The sequence below is a fragment of the Vicugna pacos genome, chromosome 18 (genome assembly GCF_048564905.1).
Source record: "Vicugna pacos chromosome 18, VicPac4, whole genome shotgun sequence".
Lineage (NCBI taxonomy): Eukaryota > Metazoa > Chordata > Mammalia > Artiodactyla > Camelidae > Vicugna > Vicugna pacos.
The window spans coordinates 43,876,893-43,892,684 of NC_133004.1; the positions used below are offsets into that span (position 1 = coordinate 43,876,893).

Below are 15,792 nucleotides of genomic sequence, written 5' to 3' on the forward strand. Positions count from 1 at the left end.
CGCCCGCCGCCCCCACAAGCAGGGGCTGGCAGGGCAGAGAGGCAAGGACGGACCCCCCGCAGGTTTCCGAGGGAGCAGGCCCTGCTGACACCTTGATCTCTGACTCCTGCCTCCAAACTGTGAGAGAGGGCGTCTCAGTCGTTTGAAGCTGCCCAGTGTGTAGGAATAAGTCGTGGCAGCCCCCGGGAGCAAACCCAGATGTGGAGGTGGGGTTGGACGCGGGGGCGCTGCTCTGGAATGACGTCCACGGGCTTCTCGGGGAAGCAGGTGGGTGGGCGCGCGCACGTGTGTGCATGTGGGTCTCTGCTGTGCTTTGGGGAGGCTCAGGTTTTCCGCGTGATGTTTAAATACTGACATCAAAGCAGCCCGAGAAGAGGCAGGGCTGCCTTGCAGACAAAATAAAGGACTGCTGGCTGCTATTTTAAGCCAGGGCCCCTGGCCAGCCTGTCTTGGCCCCTCCACCCTGCGTCTGAGATTCTGTGGGGTTGGGCAGGTGTCGGGGTGGCAGCGGTGGGCTGTAGCCAGCCTGGGGTGGCTACTTCCCCGCGCTCACCTGGCTCCCGCTGTGGGTAGGGTGGGGGGCCTCCCCCGGGAGCAGCAGCTGCTGTGGCCCTTGAGACCTCCCGACCCCCACCTGACAGCAGTGGCAGCCTGTCCAGGATGCTGGCTGGTCAGACTGGTGTGGATTCGTCCAGTTAGGGGGTGGGTGAAAGGTGCTTGGCCTGCCTGGCCACCCTCCACCCCATTTCAAGCATCATCGCTCACTGGGCCCGGCGGCCATGCTGGTTACGATCACTGTGCCACAAACTCGTACAAGACGTAGCTCTCGGCACCATCTGTATTTAGCTCAGGATTTCACAGGAAATCAGGGAGGTGCTCAGCTGGGGGTTCCCGGCCTGGGGTCTCTCGGGCAGTAACAGTCAGATGACCCGGGCGCTGCAGGCATCTGGGAGTTCGGTGGGCCTGGATCCAGGAAGGCCTGCCGGCCGTAGGCAGGGCGCTCAGCTGAGGCCTGGCCTCTCCATGCGGCCGGTGCTTCCTTGCAACATGGTGGCCCCAGGCTCCTGGGACGCCTCACCCAGCGACTGACCTGCCCCTGGTGCAAGGACAGCCAGGCAGAAGCGGTGTGGCCTCTGGTGACCCAGCCTCGGACAGCATGTGCAACACTTGCGCCCTACTCGATTGGTCAAAGCAGTCGTGGGCCTGCACTGGCTCACAGGGAGGGGCCTCAGATTCCACCTTTGGATGTGGGATGTTTGAAAACTGTCAGTAGCCACAGAGAACCCCTGCAATGTGTTGACGGCCATCCGTACCGGCCCCCATTCTTTGGTGGGCTGGGTCCCTGCCTCCCTTCTCAGCCAGACTCCAAGCTCCTCCAGGTAGACAGACTGGCAGATGAGGCTGGAGGAGCCGGGAAGAGTGGGTCCAGGGAGGCTGGTCCAGCTGGAATCGTGCTATACCAGTTTCCTGTGGCTGCCCAAATTATCACAAAGTGAGTGGCTCAAAACAGGAGATGTTTATTCTCTCATAACTGCAGAGGCCAGAAGTCCTGACAGTCAAGAAACTGAACAGAGTGCTCTCTCTGAAGCCTCAGCAGGGAGGGGGACACCCATTCCAGGCCTCTTTCCCAGCTTCCGGTGGCTGGAGCTCCTGATCCTGTAGCTGCATCGCCCAGCATCCTTCTCTGTGTGTGTCTGTGTCCAAATCTCCCAGTTCTGATATGAACACCAGCCCCTGGATGGGGAGCCCCCCTAAAAACCCAGTGTGACCTCATCTGAACTACATTTGAATTGTAATCACCTTCATGACATCCACAAAGACCCTATTGCCCAAACAGGGACAATTCTGAGGTTCTGCAGATGTGAATTTGGGGGAGATGCTCACTAACCCAGGAGGTTGCTGAGATGCCCACGGCCCTCTACCCTGTGGTCCCCGGGGGGTGACTGACCTGCTTCCCGACTGTAGGTGTCTCAGGAGCCTCACCTCAGCAGCCACAGATGTTTTCCTCTGCCAAGTCACTTCCCTCGAGAATCGTCTGGTTCCTGGCTCTTCAGTCTGGGCCAAGAGAGATAAGTCTGAGCAGCAGGTGAGATGATGATCAGGCGAAGCTTGGCCAAGCCTCGGGACCTTTGCCCTGGCTGGGGCCTCCACCCGGGAGCCCTTTATCTGCAGCCACAAGCTAATGTCAGTCAGACCTTGGTGCAGGGTGTTGCAGGCTGAGCTGTGTCCTCCAAAAATGCAGATCTGTTGAAATCCTCACCTCCAGCACCTCAGAATATGACTATACCTGGAGATGTGACCTTTAGAGGGGTAATTAAGGTAAAATGGGGACCTTAGGGTGGACCCTAATCCAATAGGATGATGTCCTTATAAGAAGAGCTTAGGGAAATGGGGGTGGAGGGGTAAACTGGGAACTCAGGATTTGCAGGTACCAACTACTGTATATAAAACAGATAAACAGCAGCTACCTGCTACAGAGCACCAGAAGCTATATTCAATAGCTTATAGTAACCTACGATGAAAAAGAATATGAAAAGAAGTGTATATGCATATGGGGGAGGGTATAGCTCAATTGGTAGCACGCGTGCTTAGCATGCACAAGGTCCTGGGTTCAATCCCCAGTGCCTCCTCTAAAAATAAATAAATAAACCTAACTACTCACCCCCCCAAAAAATATATGTATGACTCAAACACAAGCTTGTAAACCAACTATACTTCAGTAAAAAAAAAAAAAAAAAAAAGAGGTGATTAGGACCCAGACGCACACAGAGGGAGGACCACGTGAGGACACAGGGAGAGGACGGCCGTCTGTGAGCCAAGGAGGGAGGCCTCAGAAGGAACCAGCCCTGCCGACACCTGGACTGTCGGCCTCCAGCCTGTGAGAAGGAAATTTCTGTTGGTGAAGCTGCTCAGTGTGTGGTATCCAGTGCAGAGCAAACCCGTGGAACCTGTCCTTAGGTCTAGACCAAGGGAAAGGTCAGGACGGGCCCCTGTGGTGCCCAGCAGGGCCCCGGTGTCCCCTGGCTCCGTATGCTCCTGCTGGAAGCTTTTACACAAGTGCGCACGGTGTCGTCGTTGAAACGGAACAGTGTAAGACACTCCTTTCTGCGTCCGCCTCCTCTGGGATGCTGTCCTTGGCGGCGGCACCTCAGGTCGTGGTTGGGGCTTTCCCCGCAGGCCCCGCAGGCCCCGCAGACCGGCTGCCCTTCTCTGTATCGTGGCCACAGACTCTGCCTCAGGTCTCTCTCCCCCACAGGTGAGGAGCTCCAGCAGCCCTAGGGCCAGGCAAATGGTCCAAGATTATCTGGTTTTGTTTTGTTTTTATTTTTTGGAGGGCAGAAAATTAGGTTTGTTTGTTTGATGGAAGTACTGAGGATTGAATCCAGGACCTCCTGCATGCTAAGCACACACTCTACCACTGAGCTGTACACCCTCCCTCCAAAGCTTATCTGTTGAGTGACGGATAGACGCCGGAGATGGGAGTTACTGGGAGTGGCCTGGTGTCCTAGTTCCTAGTGAGAGATCTGGCCCTTGAGCCTCACCGTCCCCATATCCAAAAGTGCAAGAGCTGGGTGCTGGGTGTTGGGAGCTCACGGAGGACCAGACAGGCCTGGGCGAGGACCTGGAGCTCCGGCACATCTCCTTACACCCGGAGGTGGGGTCCCAGGTCCTACTGGCCGTCCTAGGAAGCACTTGGTGTTGACGAGGCTGGGGAACAGGGCGCTGGGCAGCAGGTAGAGGCCATCGATGCTGATGCAGGGGCTCTGACCTGCTCTGGATGGGCCCCAGGCATGAAGAGGAGCGCCATCTCTACCTGTCCCCTCATCCCTGCTCTGGGGGCACTGGCCGGCTCCATCTGGGAGCTGTGAGCCCTGGAGAGCAGTCGTGGGGGTGCGGCCTGAACTTCCCGCATTGGTGCAGGTGTGCCGGGGGCTCACAGGGAGGGAGGGACAGGAGAAGAGAAGGTGCTAGAGGGGGCAGGTGAGAGGGGACTCAGATTTAGGGGGCACCTACTGAATTTATACTGCCACAACACAGCTGACCCCAGCCCTAGTGCCGTAAACACCATTTCATTCCGCCCATGGATTCCCTGGGCTGAGGATCTGGGATGGGCCCAGTGGAGATGGCCTGTTTCTGGTCCATAATAACTGGGGTCTCAGCTGAGAAGGCTCAGAGGCCGGGGCAATGCGAGTCGTCAGGAGGCATCTGTCTGGTGGCTGGTGACGGCAGTGGGCGGGGGCCACGCCTGGAGCCATTGGCTCGAATGCCTCCTCGTGGTCTCCCTGTGTGGCCTGGGCTTCCTCACAACGTGGTGGCCACAGGGTGTGGGATGTCTTACATGGAGTCCGTGTAAGAACTTAGGGCACCACAGGCAGTGCACCAATGAACAAGGCAGCAGCTGCCACTGAAGTTACTCATTGTTACTTCTGCCACAATCTGTTGGGTACAAGCAAGTCACAAACCCAGATTCAAGAGGAGGGGGCACAGATCTTGTGTCTTGACTGGAGACATGGCAAGATTCTAGAAGACCATGGAGGAAGGAAGGTGTTTTTTGATGCTGACAGGAGCATCATTCTGATCTTTGCCTTCATCTATACCTTCTCCTTTGGTGTGTGTTTGTGTCCAAATGTCTCAGCTTTGTACGAATGCCAGTCTTACTGGATCAGGGGCTCAGAGAGTCTTCTGGCTGGACTCATCTGAACTATTTACATCTGCAATGAACCTACTTACAAATAAGATTGCGTTCTCAGGTCCTGGGGGTTAGGTCTTCCACTTAGGAAATTTTGAGGACACAACTCAGCCCATCATACAAGGCGCAGTCGTCAGAAAAGGTCTGTTCTCGGAGATGCTTGCTTTTGGAACCTGGAGCCACTCTGGGAGAATGCCTGACACCGCCATGTGGCCCACCACATGGACAGGTCACGTAGGTGTTCCCCCACAGCTCTGGCGGAGGTCCCAGCTGGTGGCCAGCACCCACTAGCAGACATGTGAGCAAAGGAGACCCCCCTGGTATCCCACCCCCAGCAACTTGTGGGACCATGACCCACTGAGGTCCCTGCTGCCTCCAGCGAGACTTGGCTTCCAGAGCATTCCGAGTCTCCGTCACTTGATGCTCGGGGGCAGCCTCTGACCGACGTGAGTTGAGCTGACACATAATTTGCACCTTATGTACGAAGAAGATGCGGTTGTTGTCAGAAGAGAACCGAAACCAGCCATGAATAATTCCTATGCTTTCAACACACCACCAATAAAATGAAAGTTTGAATAAATACCACTCAACCCATCCAGGCATGAAGGGGAAAAGAGATGCCTAAAATCATCTGAGCTGGGTTCCTGGAGGCTGAGGAGGGTAGGGCCCTGTTCCCCAAGGATGAGCCCCAGCTCAGGGGGTAGGAGGTCAGCAGGGCCACAACGGGCAGCCCACAGCTACTGTCGCCTGTGCTGACCCAGGGTGCCCAGTCGCCTGGGATGGGAGGCCTTGACTGGCTCTCTCCCCTCCACCAGGCCCAGCATGCTACCTGTGAGCCAGGAGATCCTGCTGGGGGCCTTCTAGACTTTAGCATAGGCTGTTCTTTCAGCCTGGAATGCCTGTCTCTGCCTTCCCTGCCTGGCAAACTTCTATTCATCCCTGAAAACCCTACCAAAATGATATTTCATTCATTCATTGAATGGACGTTCACAGAGATCTACTGGGCTGGGTATGGGGGAGAGTGATAATAAAGCAAAGGGCTTCTGGCAGGGGCTATATTATGGACTGATTGTCTGTGGCCCCTCAAATATGTTGAGATCCTAACCCCCAAGGTGATGCTGTTAGGTGGTGGGATCCTTTGGGAGGTGATTAAATCATGACAGTGGCACCCTCATGAATGGGATGAGTGCCCTTGTAAGAGAGACCCTACTCCAGCCACATCATCTCCACCCCCAAGAAGCCAACAGGGGCTCAGAAAGGGCCCTGTGGTCAGGGAACATGGGCCAAAGGGATTTAGGTTACCCCCCAGCACTGCCCTTACACCCCAAGACCTAAGTCTCCCCTTCTGCATCGCAGCTGCCTGGAAGACCCCAGTCCTTCTTCGAGTTATGTCCTGGCCCTGGAATGAAGCAAAGGGCCAAGGACCCAAGGTCAGGGTCTTGGGTTGAATTGTGAGCCCTACAAAGATATATTGAAGTCCTGACCTCTGAGACCTCAGTATATGGCCTTATTGAGAAAGAGGATCATTGCAGATGTAATTAGTTAGGACGCGATCACACTGGAGTCAGATGGGCCTTTAATCCAACATGACTACTGTCCTTATAAGAAGAGGACACAGAGACAGACCCACACGGGGAAGAGAACACCATGTGCAGACACAGACACAGAAGGGAGATGTGTGATGATGGAGGCAGAGAACGGGTCGATGCAACTTCCAGCCCAGGAATGCCAAGAATGCTGGCAGCCACCAGGAGCAGGGAGAGAGGCCTGGAGCAGTTTCTCCATCACAGACCCCCTAGAAGGAACCAACCCTGCTGACACCTTGACTTTGAACTTCTGGCCTCCAAAACTGAGAGAATCAATTTCTGTTGTCCACAGCCACCCAGTTGTGGCCATTGTCATGGTGGCCCCAGGAGAGCAACTGAGTAGGCTACAGTCCTGTCCTGGTCCAGAAGTGTTGCAGCAGTGGCCTGGGTACAGGGCTGACCACAGCGCACACAGTGCCAGTTGGGAATCCATCCTTTCCTGAGCACCTGCTTAGTACCCAGCCCTCACTGGTAGAGTGAGTGAGGCGGTGGGCACCCCTTGGCTACCTGAGGGCCTGCTAGCGTTCAGAACAACAAGCATCTCTCTCGGGACCATCTGCGCACTTGATTTAGGCACACACACCCTCACCTAATCCCAGGAAAGGAGGTTACGTTCAGCTCCACTTTACAGATGGGTAAACTGAGGCTCAGAGAGGGAAAATGGCTTGTAAACGTCACATACCAAGTAAATGGCAGAACCAGTATGTGAACCCAGGCTGGCTGGCTCCACAGTCCCCTCCTGCTCCCTCCCACCATCATTCAGGCTGTATCACCCCAGCAAGGGCAGCCTGGCCAGGGATGGGCAGAACTGAGGTCGAACTCCAGCCTGGAAAGGCTGGCATTTCATCTCCTTTCCTGATCTTGCCTTGGCAATCTTGGTGTCATTTCGTGTGTCTGGTTAGAGACATACGGTCCCACCTCCCATGGGAGGAATGTCAAGGTCACAATGTAGAAGGGACACATTGCATGACCATCCTCAGAGAATACATGTCATGACAGCCACTCGGCCTTACGCCACACAGCATGGCATTTGATCATCTGGAGTTGGAATTGTAACCTGGTGTGCTGGTTTGGGCAGGATGCTGAGAGACACAGGGAGAGAACACGAGAGAAGGAGAAAGAGAAGGAGGGGGAGAGGAGGGTGGGGAAGCAGCTGGAGAAGCCACCAGCTTTGTGGCCAGTACAAGCCCTGTGATGAAGTTCTGCCTCTTGGGCAAGGCCATGTGATGAATCTCACCCATTAGTTGTTCCTCAGGTCTGATTAGATCTTGCCCTTGGAGAAGAGTGTGATGGGTAGAGTTTATTGGCAGTATGTTTCCATCCAGCATTATTACTTTGACTACCTTCTCTCCTGATAAACCTTTGGGGAATTGCCTCTTTCTTGCTGCAAATGTGAGGCTGGTCATATCCTATAACATGGAGGAAACTGATGTTTGTAGGAGAGAATGGGGCCAGTGGAAAGGGAACTGAAATTGACAGGGAGGAGGGTGGTATATGTCCTTGATCTAGCCATACCTGAAGGTGCTATACTTCTGAGCTTCCTACTTGTGGGACTTAGTATTTCTTTTATTTAATACAGTTGCATACCGGCCACTTAAAACATCTCTTTCCAGGTTTAGACTATGGTCCAGCCCCTTCCACTGCTCTCAGGCCTTCTCCTTGGCTCACTACACTTAAGAGTTCTCTGTGAACCAACTGTCCCTCTCACCGGACTGTAAGCTCTGTGAGGACAGGACTCTGGTCCAATGTATTTACCACTTTATCATTAGGGCCTAGCACAGAGCCTGTATTTGTTAAACAAACACAAGTGGATAAATGCAAGGAAGGAGAAATGCTCTGGTAGTAAAAATCCTCTGTGCAATGATGGCCTCACAGTGGGGTGGGCAACTTGGGAAATCTAAGTGGCTTGGGATGCTGAGTTGCCACATGGCAATCAGCTGCTCTGGGGGGTTGTGCAGGCTCAGAGCAATGTGTCGGGGAGGATGGATTTTTGTCTTGTGTTAAGCTACTGAGATGTTGGGGATTTTTGTCACTGCCGCATAACCTAGCTCATTCTGACTGATACACAAGTTTCCCATGAACAACAGCAGATCTGAGCCCTTGGGGATTACCGGCTGGGCTGTGCTGAGTCCTCCCCTCTAGATGCTGTCCCGCTTCTGCTCCTCTGTGTTTCCCACCCTTAAATTTGGGGTGGTGTATTAGTTTGCTCAGGCTGCTGTAACAAAGGGTCACAGATTGGGTGGCTTAAACAACAGAAATTTATTATCACTCGGTTCTGAAGGTTGGTAGCCCAAGATCAAGGTGCTGGCCATGGCGGTTCCTTCTGTGGGCTGTTCCAGGCCTCTGCCTGTGTCCTGTTTTTACAAGAACACCAGTCATACAGGACTAGGGGCCCACCCGACTCCACTGTGGCCTCATCTTCACTAATTACAGGTACAATGACCCTATTTCCAAATAATGTCACACTTCGAGGTACTGGGGGTCAGGATGTGAACTTATGAATTTTGGGGGTATTCAGCACACAACAGATGGCCTCCTGGAGGAAAGTCCACAGGGCCTGGGCCAGGTGAGCAGGGCTGGACAGGGGAGAGTTGGGGAGAACCCACACATTTCCAGCAGGAGACGAGTAAGTAGGTCTTACTAGTATGGGCGGCTCTAGAAGGTTCTTAAGAGACTCCCTGTGGCCACAAAGTACGTGCACACACGTGAGCCTGTGTTGTGTGTGTTGGGGGGCTCCTCTTCAGGGTGGAGACAGACCGAGACACGCAGTGAAAGCGGAGGCGCGGGGGGGGGCCGTCGGGTTTGATCTGTGGGGGTTCGTGTTTGACTTTATGCTGACTCTGGAAAGGGACTGACATGGGGGTGGGGGCGAGAAAGGAGAGGGAAACTTTCAAAGCTGTAGCCATGGGAAATGTTTTTATTTTCTGCTTGAAAGAAAATGCCAAAGAAGGATTAAAAAAAAGAAAAAGGGTGGGAGGGAGGTGAAGCAAGTGGGAGGCTCCTGTGTGAGTGTGTAAGTGTGTTGTGTGTGGGTATGAGTGAGATGTGAGAGAGACAGAGAGACAGAGAGAGAGACATTCTGGGAGACTGTAGGGGAGGGAGGATCCCAGGAGACCTGGGAAGAAGGGTTAGAGCCAGCTATCCCCTCCCTCGGGAGATGCCACCAAGGGCCGCAGAGCAGCAGCTGGGAGTGGGGAAGGCGGGGAGCTGGGCAGAAACGTCTGGCTTGCTTGTGCCACCTAGGCCGGGTGACCTTAGGAAGTCACCCCCTCTTTTGACGAGTGTGTCTATAACAGGGGCACAGATGTGTGGGACAGAATGAGTGTGCAAGGAGCAGAAATAACACCTAGAGGAATGCCCAGAGACTGGGGCGTGTGTGTCAGACAACAGCAGACCCAGAGGAGATGTAAGTAAGATTCTTGGTCCTGAGCGGGAGCGCTGGCCCTCCTAAGCCCTGACCGCAGCCCCCTTCCAGCTGGGAAGGCGGGCTGGGCTCCCTGCCAGCTTGACCTCACCCTGCCCCCACCAGGCCCAGGCCAAAGGGACTCCTGTTAACCTCTGACCTCTGCTGCCTCCCCTACAGGCTGGAGAAGGGTCCCAGGAGAAGGTAGGGAGGACTGACGGGGAAGGGCGGCTGTGGGGGGCAGGGTGGTGAGAGCCTTCGGGTGCTTACCTTTTTCCTGAACTAGTCTTGGTCAGGCTGGCAGCTCCCTGGGGCACTGGGGCTCCACATTTACATCTGTATCCGCAGTGCCCTGCCTGGCTTAGCTGAGGGTGCCTGCTGCCACTTCTTAGCTGTGGGAGTACGTTGCTTCTCTTCTCTGTGCCTCTGGTTTCTCGTCTGTTAAATGGGCCTGATGCGGCATGGTTCCCAAGCCAGAGGGCTGTCAAAGCCTGCACGAAGCAGGGGTTTGCATCAAAAGGAATTTTCAGACTGAAAGACAGGAAGTTGGGAAGTTTCTGCGGTGGGAGGGGGTGGCACTGGCTGGATTTGCAGGGGCCACTCAGGTCAGGGCAGCAGCAGGCAGGGACTGGGGCGCCTCTGGGGGCCCGGCTGCCAGTGGAATTTGCTCCAGAACTCTCAGCATGCACAGGCCTGCCAGGAAGGGGTTCAGAGGCCCAAACAAAGCTGGGAACTCACAGCAGCAGGAGAGGGGGGCCCCAGCAGATGGGGTGGCCCTCTCCTGGGGCACTGACTCCCCACCTAGGTGCAGCGTCCCTCCCTCAGCAGGCACACCCCTCCCCAAACCCACGTGCTGCCAAGCCTTCCATTAGTCACCCTGGCACTGACATACATAAATCCCATTAGTCACACCCGCACAAACTCGCTGGCAGAACACACCCAGGCACACCCAGACAAAGAAGGCCCCCAAAGAGGCCTTGTTTGTCCCTCGTGCCTCTTCTCCGGGGCCTAGAATAGTGCAGGCACCCGAGGCGCTCCATGAACACGCGGTCAGCTTCCCTCAGAGCAACCGACTCCCACAGTAACACCCCCCACCGCTGGGCGCTGCCAGTCCCCCAGATAATCACGGCAGCCCCAGGCCCTCTGGGCGCACAAGGACTGCAACAAACGCCCACGAATGGCCTTGGCCCAAGCCCTCTTTGCTTCCCTCTGGAGGAGGGCACGGCTGGCACTGTGTCCCCCTCCCCACGCCTGTCCTCTGAAGGGTCGAGCAGGAAATCCATTCCCCAAGGTCAGCAAAGCTCCTCAGCAGGCGGCCCCGAGTGCTGATTTATTGGCGGTTTATTTGGAGAAACACTATCGCTCTTGGATGGGGGCGGGGCGGGGGGATGCTCGCGGTGGACTTTAACCTTGGGCTGAAACCGCAGCGCTTTGTTTTCGGAGGCGCTTCCTGGGGCGCCGCGGGGCTGGGGCCCAGGGGGGAGGCACGGCCGGAATGCGGCTCAGCCACCTCACCGCTCCTGGGCTGGGCTGCGGCCGCCGCCGCCAGAGCGAGCGCTCCGATTCTCCTAGGCCGGGCTAGAAGGCCTCGGTCCTTTCAAATATGCTTCTAGAAATTCTAGGAAGGAGCCGAAGCTCACTGGGTGAGAGTATTTCCAAGCGAGGTTTCCAAACCCTCCACCTCCGGCGTCTGCCACGGCAGTTTGCAGTTGTGTTACTGGCACAGTGACGCTCTCGGGAGGCACCCAGGAAGGGTGAATGCCTCCCCTTCCATGGTTGTCCCCACCCGAAGTCCCGAGCAAAATGAGGTTGTTCCGAGGGGGTTGTCTCCGATCGCGCGCACCGCCTGCTTGGCTGATGCGGGTCACCAGCACCAAGGCTTGTTCCCCGCCTCTCTGGCAAAAACGCAAACAATGCTGGTGACATTAAGCATTATTGTTGCAAATACACCCTCTCTGGGGCTGCTCCCCCTCCTACCCACTGCGCCTCATGCTTCGGGTAGAAAGACTGCTGCCAGTACCAACCAATTCCTGCTTTCCTGACGGTCTGCCTCCTTGTGCCAAAGCGGGCGGCCGAGGAGGGCGCCAAATGGGCTCAGACAGCGAAAAGCCCGGGGTATCCCCAGCAAGAAGATGGGCTGGTATGGGGTGGGGAGCCAGAGGAGCCCCCGCCACAACACTGCTTGGTCCTCGGACGCTCAAAAAAAGTTCTCCTCTCTGCATGGTGCGCCCACAGAGGGCTCCAAGGGCAGAACCATAGAGCAAGATTAAAGCTGGGTCTGCGGAGAGGGGTGGCAGTCTGAGTCCTATGAAGCCACTCTGATCCTGACCCTGGTGCCCTCAATGGTGGAGCCGGAGTTGGGGTGTAAGCGGGTGGACACGGGCCCATTCCAGCCGCACCTAGTCTCCCTAAGTGCCCTGCCTGGGCACCCCTACCCCACTTATCCTGAGGCACAGGACGTGTCTGGGTCCAGTGGCCACGGGGATGGAAGATGGTGGCAACAAGTGGAATGGGCAAGGCCTCCTCTCTCTGGCGAACTAGGAAGGGCCTGGCTTGACTCCCTGCGGTCTTGGGCCCCCAGGCCCTGACAAGGAGAGCATAGGGCAAGGCATTGGGTGCTGTCCAGGACGTGGGGTAGACTGGGAGTACCCACGCGAGAGAGAATGGGGAAGGAGGACCCTGCCCCGAGATTTATGGCTGCAGCCAGCCCTCTGCACATGGAGTGTCTCCGTCCCCTTAAAGCCAAACAGTGGAGTGGAAGACCAGAGCCGGCCGAGGGAAGAGGCCAGGGCCGGAGGCGGAGCCGAGGGCCGCGGGAATCTGCTGGGGCCGGTCCTGGAGCTTGGGTTCAGGCTCTGCCCGCTGTGCGCCCTGGTCCCTGCGGCTTTTGGGGCACTGGCGCCGCGTCCTTGGTCTTCCTGGCGGGTCTGGACGGATCTTGGCTGGGCTGGCCGAACCTCAGCTGGGCACTAAGTCCTGACTAGGCCAGCCGCAGCAAGGGGATGGCTAGCTTGGTTTTCCCGGGCGGGGCCTCTCCGGGTTTTAGCGGCACCCAGGCCAGAAGGTCCCTGGTTGCAGGACCTGGAACTGGAAACTGGAGCTTAAAAGACCGGGCCATGGTTTCCCGAGCGGGATGCAGAGGCCGGCCAATACCTGGGGACAGGCTGCTGGAGTGCGGGGACTTCGGTCCCCACCAGGAAAAGCGGCTCTGGGCGACCGGTGGAGGTAGCTCGGGCGTCCTCGCGTAGGAAAGGATGCCGGTTTCTTTTCTGGGGAAGGAGTAGGGGAGAACGTGTCCAAGTCGCCAGCAACACCAGGGTTCTGGGAAGCGCGGGGTTTACTCCTGAATAGGGCAGGACTGGCCGAGGCGCGGGAGCTGAGCCCGCGCAACAAAGATGCAGCCGGGGAGAGCTGAGCCCAAGGTTGGCCTGTCCTTGGTTTTAAAACAAAGGGGAAGAATTTTGTCAGTCGGGCCGCGTCCACTGGAGGAGCTGGAGGCCTGGGAACACTCTAAAGATCTCGGCTCCGGACGCCCAGGATGGCCGCGGACTACAGCTCTGGTTGGGCAGGTTCTCCGGGAACTGAGGTTGGGGGTTGCGATGAAGTTCCCCCCTTCCGCCGATTTTCCGTCCAGCCAGTACAAAATACACACACATACACACTGCGTCAACACGCTCTTTTTGGCCACGGATCCTGCCGAGTAAACACAAGTATGTAGAGGGAGGGGGCCAGAAGATGGCGGCCGGAGCCGGTAGGACTGCGGGCTGCACGCTGTTAACCCGCACTAAGCGGGGCGCCCAGGCCTGGTTTTTACATTTGTGTGGCTTCCAGAGCGGAGAGGGTGCTTCCCCAGACCTCGAAGCCCGGCCAGGGGTGCCCCAAAGGCCCCCGATGAATGGTGGGGGTCTTAGAAGGAGCTTGGGCTGCGCCCACCACTTGGCTTGGGATCCGTCCCCCGCCCCAAGATGGCTCCCGGCCGCTGTTTACTAGCGAGTGCGGGGCACCGGGCGCGGGCCGGGAGGGAGCAAAGATCAGGGCGCGCTGGGGTCGGGCGGCTCCTCGGCGTGGCCCCCTCGCGCCCCTACACACGCTGCAGCTCGGAGAACCGGTGCAGGCAAGGTCTGTCCTGCGAGTCCCGCTCCGCAGCTGGGAACCAGGAGCCGCCGCCGCCGCCACCTCCGTGTTCCCAGACCCTGCACCCTGGCGGAGCTCTGGCGGGAGGGCCCCGCAGCGACTCTCGTGGATTCGAGTGTGTGCAGGAAGGGCAGCCCAAGGGGGCTGCGGCCCACAAAGGCCCGGGATATGGGTGGGGGAGGGGACCTCGCCTGCCCCGAACCTCGGCCCTAATGAAATGCAGGCTTGGTTCGCCACGCCGACCAGGCGCACACTTGGAAAATGCAAACGCCATTGGCAAATCCAGGGCAAACAGGCAGAATTTTTATTAGCAACTAAATGATTTATGGCACAGATACCCCGCCGTCACAATTACGGCGTCTTGGAGCATCCAGGGGTGAAAACATTAAACATTTATAAAAATAGGCTTTTGTTTTTTTCCACCCCGCAAGCCTTTTGTATTCCCCACCCCAACTCGCTAGCTCTCTCCCTCTATTTTTTTCTTGAGATGTATTAAAGAAAAACATTCCAGATCCCCCGCGGGGATAATGGAGTGGGGGGAGCAGGGTCTGGGGTCTGAATGTTGAGCGTTGGGGGCTTGGGCGTGGGAGGGTTTACTAGGAACCCACAAAAGCCTCTGCATAAGACTTAAGAACGCTCGGCGCCCACCCGGGCTGTGCCCTGATGCACGGCCCCTTCCCTTGCCTTGGTCTGCAGCAGCCCCTTGCAGCTCAATTGCATTTATTTCTCTTCTGCAGTCACCCCCTCCTCCCCTAAGGCACAGAGACACAATACCTCCTTTCTCTAACCCCCCTCTCCTCTCCGTCTTTGCTCCTGGCCGTCCCGGAGCTGCACCGGGAGCCTCCCGCCGCCCCGGCCGCCACTGAGACCTGCGCGCCCTGCACCGCCGCTCCTTCCCCTCGGCTCCGGCTATTTTCGTTCCTTTCTTTCCTTCGCACCCCTCCCTCCCCCACGCGGAGCTCCAGCTTCCTAAAGAGGGCAGCCTAGAAACCAGCACAGGAGGCTCCAGGAAGGGCAACTTGAAACTGCCCTCAAGAGGCTGAACTTTTTTCCTCAAATTTATACTGGAATTAAATTGGACACCCCAAGTTCGCTCTCGAAGCTTACCCCCCGTCTTTTTCTAAAAGTGGAGAAAAGAAAATAGAACGAATGGGCGCTAACTAGCTCATTCCCCCCCCTCCAGAAAAGTTGCCTTAAAAATGGATTAAAAAAAATAGAACGAGCGATGCAAAAACGCTGAGTCCGCAGCTCGGGGCGAAAGAGCTTGTTTTAATTAAAATCTAATCACCGCGGTTGCTCTCCGAGGCAGGATCGGCAAGGATTTCTGTCCCTCCAAGCTTCCTTTTGAGGGTACGTAATGCCTAGCTGGGCACGGGTCCTTGCCGGGCTGCGGAGAGCGTGTGCCGGCCCCCAGGACTGCCCTTCCGACCGCGTCCGCACTCTTCGCGCTCACAGCCAAGTAGGTTGCTGCGGGCAGCTCCCGGCGACTCAACCCAGAAAGGATTTTGCTGAAAGCGCAAAATAAAAGTACAAAGTCTGGGGGTTTGGGGCTCCCCTCCCCCTCTGGCCACTGCAGCCAGCCAAGCACTTTTTGGGCTTGGCTGCTGCTTCCTCTGAGCTCAACAGATTTTTTTTTTCCCGGTCTCGCCCTCCCTGGAGGGGGCGCGGCGGATGGAAGGCGAGAGAGGCCCCCAGCCAAGAGGTTTTTAATATTACACTTTAATAGGTTTCAGAAGGCCCCGTGGAGAAATGCTAATAGGCTGAAATGTCAGAATCGAGAGGGAGTCAGTTCGCGCTCAGCCGATCTAATCCTTTTTCCTGCTCTGATTTTTTTTGGGGGGGAGAGAAAGGGAGGGGAGCGCCCACGCGAAGAGAGCCTTTGGGGAGGGGCGCGGAGTGCAAAGCGCCGCAGCCCCGGCCGGGGCGGGCGGGGTGGGGGGCGCGCCCTGGCCCGCGTTTCTATAGGAACCCCTTTTAGA

The 15,792-nt window shown here is 56.8% G+C and overlaps 1 long non-coding RNA gene across 10 annotated transcripts in view; it reads right to left on the reverse strand.

The window, feature by feature from the left end:
- LOC107034188 (uncharacterized) overlaps positions 1–15,792 on the reverse strand; it is a 28,281-nt gene that overhangs the window by 11,847 nt on the left and 642 nt on the right. For 6 of the 10 annotated variants that reach the window (XR_012061334.1, XR_012061332.1, XR_012061336.1 and 3 more), the window contains 3 exons: positions 12,833–15,321; positions 9,950–10,170; positions 1,949–2,055 (listed from right to left, as the gene is read on the reverse strand). This is a non-coding gene — a long non-coding RNA (uncharacterized lncRNA). Of the gene's footprint in view, positions 1–190; positions 1,097–1,948; positions 2,056–8,310; positions 8,631–9,949; positions 10,171–12,832; positions 15,322–15,792 lie in introns of those variants that run through there. The other 4 variants (XR_012061338.1, XR_012061340.1, XR_012061337.1 and 1 more) reach the window with 4 other exon arrangements.